Source organism: Tenrec ecaudatus, chromosome 12 (assembly GCF_050624435.1).
Source record: "Tenrec ecaudatus isolate mTenEca1 chromosome 12, mTenEca1.hap1, whole genome shotgun sequence".
NCBI classification, from domain to species: domain Eukaryota; kingdom Metazoa; phylum Chordata; class Mammalia; order Afrosoricida; family Tenrecidae; genus Tenrec; species Tenrec ecaudatus.
In genome coordinates, this window is record NC_134541.1 from 29,555,223 (window position 1) to 29,561,773 (window position 6,551).

The window sequence follows — 6,551 nt, forward strand, 5'->3', positions numbered from 1 at the left end:
ACATGACCTTGCTAAGAGGGACAGAGGGGTTCCGCAGTCCCAGCCCCAGTCTCTAATTGGGCCCTGATCTTGGTCACACAGTGAGCCCTAACCCTGACCAAGTCCTGATCCTGGACCCACATGGAGGCCTGACCCTTGTCATGGGCTAAGCCCTTCCTTTGGCCAGAAGTTGAGTCTTAGTGCTGGGTGAAGACAGATCTTATGAGCAGTGGTTCTCCACCTTCTTCATGCCGAGACCCTTTCACACAGTTCCTCATGTGGTGGTGACCCCCAACCATAACATTATTGTCGTTGTTACTTCATCACTGTCATTTTACTACTGTTATGAATCTTGTATAGATCTGACATGCAGGATGTATTTTCTTTTTTTTTTATGAATGAATTTTTATTTTATTTATTGCTTATTAACGAGTCTACAGACTTTATTTGGATTATACCTGTTTTTTTGAATGATGTCTTTATTTTTCTGCTTTAGGAGTCGATCTGTAATGCCACATTGCATTTAGAGTTCACTCTTCTTAGTTTCCTTTTATATATTTATTTATTTATTTATTTTAATTTTAACAATTTATTAGGGGCTCATACAGTTCTTATCACAGTTCATACATATACATACATCAATTGTATAAAGCACATCTGTACAGTCTTTGCCCTAATCATTTTTTTCTCCTCTTTTCTTTTTTTACATTTTATTAGGGACTCATACAACTCTTATCACCATCCATACATATACGTACATCAATTGTATAAAGCACATCCATACATTCCCTGCCCCAATCATTCTCAAGGCATTTGCTCTCCACTTAAGCCCCTTGCATCAGGTCCTCTTTTTTGTTTCCCCCTCCCTCCCCTTTCCCCCCTCCCTCATGTGCCCTTGGTAATTTATACCTCATTATTTTGTCATATCTTGCCCTATCCGGAGTCTCCCTTCCCCCCCTTCTCTGCTGTCCCTCTCCCAGGGAAGAGGTCACATGTGGATCCTTGTAATCAGTTCCCCCTTTCCAACCCACTCACCCTCCACTCTCCCAGCATCGTCCCTCACACCCTTGTTCCTGAAGGTATCATCCACCCTGGATTCCCTGTACCTCCAGCCCTCATATGCACCAGTGTACAGCCTCTGTCCTATCCAGGCCTGCAAGGTAGAATTCGGATCATGGTAGTTGGGGGGAGGAAGCATCCAGGATCTGGGGGAAAGCTGTGTTCTTCATCGGTACTACCTCGCACCCTAATTAACCCATCTCCTCTCCTAAACGCCTCTATGAGGGGATCTCCATTGGCCAACACTTGGGCCTTGGGTCTCCACTCTGCACTTCCCCCTTCATTTAATAGCAGGATGTATTTTCATTGTTCCAAATTGAACATCATTAAAGCATAGTGATGAATCACAAAAACAACATGTAATTATATACTGTGAAGTATTTATTTCTAATAACAAATAAATGAAAATTTGTCTTGAAGCCTGGTGTAGCATGGGTAACAATCTTCACACTGGGTACTTGTATGTGGGTGAATCTGCATGTGGGCAGACCCACCTACAGACAGATAGAGGATCAGTGTCTCAGTTCCTAAGACCATCGGAAATATGTGGTTTTCAATGGTCTCAGGTTGAGAACCGCTGTAAGGGAACAAACAAGAGAATGCCGATGACCCGAGACGTCCAGTCTCTGCTGCTGACCATCTGGTCTCTCTGATGGCACACCCCACTCACAGTGGGCTTAGTCCATCACCTCTCTTCACATTCCAGACTCCACCTCGTGATCTGAGGCCCAAGGAGCTCTGGGTGCACACGGAACACTCTGGCTACGCCGCCGGATATGCATAAGGGTTGTGCATGTGTTACTTATATGTGGGATTCTATGTGACTTCTCATGTTTATACGCACACCTGAACCGCACACCCACTGCCACGCTCAGCCCAGTGCTTTAACCCACTGTGCCCCCAGGCTCCTCGTGCCTGAGCACACACCCCAGGAAGCGGTGTGACTGTGCGTGTGCAGAGAAAGTGGGCACATTGGCCTCTTGGTGCCCGCAAACCAGCACGGGAGCTGGGAGCAGTTTTGCACAAGGAGCTTTGGTGGAGGGCTGGCCTGTCACCTGAAAGGCTGACGACACGAACGCACCCAGCAGCTCTGCAGCAGAAAGCCCTGGGGAGCCGCCCCTGTCAAGATGGCAGCCGAGAAACACCCTTGGGGCGGCTCTCCTCGGTCGCAGGGGTCTGTGCACTGGACTTGACATGATGGCGCCTGACGGCCATAACGAGACAGACAGAAAAAGAATGGGAATCACATTAGAGGAACATCGAGTTGTCGAATGGCGACGAACATCGACTATCACATGGGCTGCCAGAAGACGAAACACAGCGATTTTCGAAGAACCCTCAGCAGGATGTTCCTCAGCAGGGAGGGCAGTGACCCTGCGCTCCCTTTAGCTACATCTTGTGGAAAGTGCGATCGCTAGGGATGGGCGTCGTGTTTGGTGGCCAAGTCGCATTTGGCAAAATGAAAGACACCCTCAGTGAGCCGGATGGATACAACAGCTGTGCCAGTGGGCTCACCTGTCTCACTAGTCATGACATGGCACAGGAGAGGGCGCGTGTCACTCTGTTATACGTAAGGTCGCCGGGACTCAGAAAACACCAACAATGTGTTTGTGGGCTGAGAGCATCTGTGGGTCTACATCGATGTGATGTTCGGGGCGTCTACATATGGATATGTGAGTAGCGTGGATTGTTTTCTGGCTTTGGGTATTTGTGAATACCCAAGTTGGTGCATGTTTATATACGTATGTGCACAGGATGGAGGGGAAGGCTGCTCTGGCCCTCTGCATGACTGCCTATGCACAGGGGCAAGGAGCCTTCCTCTATTCCAGTGGCCGTTATGGCTCCCACTGACCCCGCACCAGCCCAAATTTCAGGTCTAGAGGCCTGATTCCCCTTCCAATGGGTCCCCATGAGTACCCACAGGGCTGACAGAGACCACCGATATCTCAAAAGGCCATACTGGCTAGCCCTGCCTCCCAGCCAGGCTTCTCCACCCTGAATCCTACAGGCCACAAAGAATGCTACCAGTCATGTCTCCCTCCCCATCCTACTCTCAGTCTTGGCTTGTCCATCTGTACATAAGGCCAGGCTCTCCTGCCTTCTTACTTGTAGCCGAGGCAAATAGCAGAGTCAATGGAGAGAGGGGCAAATATTGATCAAGCCGCTCGCAGTGTTGACCCTCGACATTGTCACTTCCTCCTCCTTGAAATTACCAGCACAGCCATACTCACTGACTAGAGAGAGTCTCACCAGTGGGTCCCCGGAGCCCAGACCCTTCCCTGCCCTGAGAGCTAGCATGTTTGCCTTTTTAAATGCACCATATAACGTACAGTAGATGCTGTATGCGAGCTGGCCATTGCCGTATGCAAGACACTCTTCCAGCCACGTTACCCCACCCCCGAGGGGGAGAACTGACTCCACGCTGCCTGTGTGCACTGCCGGGAACATGCTGTTGTTGTCAAGGGTTGCCAAGCGAGTTCCAACGCACAGCAACTCTATGTATGACAGAGTGAAACCCTGCCCAGCCTGTGCCAGCCTCACAATCATTGTTTGAACCTGATGTTGGCATCCACTGCCAAGTCATCTTACTGACAGTCTTCCTCTGGTTCTCTGGTCCTCTGCTTGACCAAGCGCAGTGTTCTCCTCCAGAGACTGGCCTCTCCGGCCACGTCCAAAGATTGTGAGTCTACAGAGTCTCACCATCCTCACTTCTGAGGAGCAGTCTGACTACGCATCTTCCAAGACAAATTCGTGTTTTCTTCTGGCAATCCATGGAATAGTCCATATTCTTCCCGACACCATAACTCAATGCTACTTCTTATTCCTTGGCCAGCTTTCCCATGAATATGCAGTGATCTAAACTACCAGGGTTTCACAGTGGTTTCTCCTAGTGTAGTCATGGTAGAGGAAGTAAAATTGGAATGGGCCTGAATTGGAAAACTGTGAGTGAATTGGGACAAACTGTGAGTGAATGGTCCTGAACCAACAAACTGTTATAACCAAAGTTGTAAACTGTTATAGCCAAAGTTGTAAAAATCACAGGCCCTGCTAGAAATTACTTCCCCTCTTAGAAGAAGAAAAGGGTATGTGTGTGGGGGGTGTGCATAACAAACCAAGCTTCACGATCAGTAAAGTCAAAAACCGCAGTGTCCTGCTCAAAGAGGGTGGTCGACCTTGTCTCTTTGAATGTGTGCCGCTCTCAACAGTCCTGAAAAGGACCCATTCTCCAGGGTCAGGATTCGGAGAGCACTCAGGACACCTCTTGTGAGTCTCTTATTCCAGAGTTTTGACTTATTCTGTTCCTGCAATTATTCCACTTCCCCCAAAATGGTTAGACTTGGGTCTGATGGAACCAATTAGAACTGGTTGTAAGCCTTGACTTGACTCACACTCACCTTAGTCTTCAAGGTAACATCTTTGCTTTTCTAACACGTTACGGACACTTGGTGTTTGCAGCAGATTTTCCCCGTGTAATATGACTGCTGCTTCCAGAAACATGGCTTACGGAGCCAAGTCAAAGGAAGTCTTTAACCACATCAATATTCTCTCTCTTTTATTATGCTGTTGCTTGTTGAGCTGGTTGGGAGAATTTTTGTTTTCTTTATGTGAGGGGTATTCCAAACTGTCGGTCAGAGTTTTTACCTCCACTAGTAAGTCCTTCAACTCTCCATTTCTTCTGCAAACATGGTTGTGTCGTCTGCATCACATAAGCTGTTAATGAGTCTTCCTCCACTCCTGATGCCGTGTTCTCCACGCAGACCAGCTGCTTGGACTGCAATCTTAGCATACTTTGGATTGAAGCCTGTGGTGGAAGGATGCAATCCTGATGCTCATGTTACAATGTATCCTTTTGTTCTGTTCAGATGACTGCCTCCTGGTGTATGCACAGGTTCTGGGAACCCACGATTAATTGTCCTGGATTCCCTTCCTGCACGATGTTACACATCATTTGATATGATCTGCAGAGTTGAATACCTTTGCACAGTCCATAAAACACAGGTAAACACCTTTCAGGTATTCTCTGCTTTCGGCCAAGATCCCTCCAACATCAGCAGCGCTAGCCGTCACTCCATGTCCTCTTCTGAATGCAGTGTAATTCTGTCAAGGTACTGCTGCCGCCATTTTTTAAAACTTCTGTTGTGCAAACGTCTACTTGCATGTGAATATTTATTTGTTTATTTATTTATAATTCCCTCATCCTGTTGGATCACCTTTCTTTGGAATGGCACTAATATGAATCTCTTCCAGTCAGGTGGCCCGGCAGATGTCTTTCAAAATTGGGAGCACTGCTGAGTGTTTCCAGCAATGTAGTCAGCTGTCAGAATGTCGCAAGGAGCCTTGTTTTTAATCACTGTCTTCAGTGCAGCTTGGACTTCTTCCGTCAGAATCCTTGGTCCTTCTCCATAAGCTACCGTTTGAAGTGGGCTGAACATCCACCAGGATCTTGCTATGATGACTGTGTGTGTTCATTGCATCTTTTCTTCTCCTTGATGCTTCCTACGTCAAACCTTTTCCCTGGGTTATTGTTAGGTGCCGTCGAGCCGGTGCCAAAGCAGAGCAACCCTTAGCACAACAGAACAACACACTGCTCGGTTCTCCGCCATCCTCACACATGTTCCTGTGCTTGAGCCTCTGGCCTTGGCCGTGCTGTCAATCAGTCCCTCTCCTGAGGGCCTCCCTCTCTTGCGCTGCCTCTCCACTCTACCAAACATGATGTCCTTCTCCAAGGACTGGTCTTTCCTGACAACATGTCCAAAGTCTGTAAGACAAAGTCACGCCACCCTTGCGTCTAAGGAGCAGTCTAGTCCTACTTCGTCCAGGACAGATCTGCTTGTCCTTTTAGCAGTCCGTGGTATTTTCAATATTCTTCTCCGGCACCACAATTCAAATGCCTGCAGGTATCAGAAATGCCAGCATCACAGTGTGGTAGTCACATAACCTGGTGTCAACCTGCGAAAGGGTGGAGTCTAGCCTGTCAATCGGGTCGCAGCTTGATAACCTCATTTGGAGGTGCCACAGAGTTAAATAACTCACTGGAGGCCAGATACATAGACTCTCTGCTTCATCTTCCTGCTGACAAGACACATGGAGCTACACCAGAACCCTGGAGCTGGGGGAGCCACATGGAGACCCCTGCCAGTGCTGAGATGCTTCCGCTGCCACTGGATCCACAAGACTTTCCACCTATTGGCCTGTGATCTTCCTGCATTCGGTGTCATTGCATGTGCTGTGTGAGTCTGAAGATGAATTTATAGATTGGTATCAGACATAAGGGCTAATATCAGACTTATGGATTTGATCTGGACTGGGATGGGATGTTTTCTCAATATACACTTGCTCTTTTATATAAAGCTCTTTCTTACAAATGAGTCTCCCTAGATTTGTTTCTCTAGTCTACCCAGACTAACCCCTACAGCAACAAATTAGCAACCACAGAACAACAGCCTGAACAGATGAGTGGTGGCCTGGAACTAGCAGGTGTTTAAATGGTTTTTGTTGTTGTTTTGTACTTG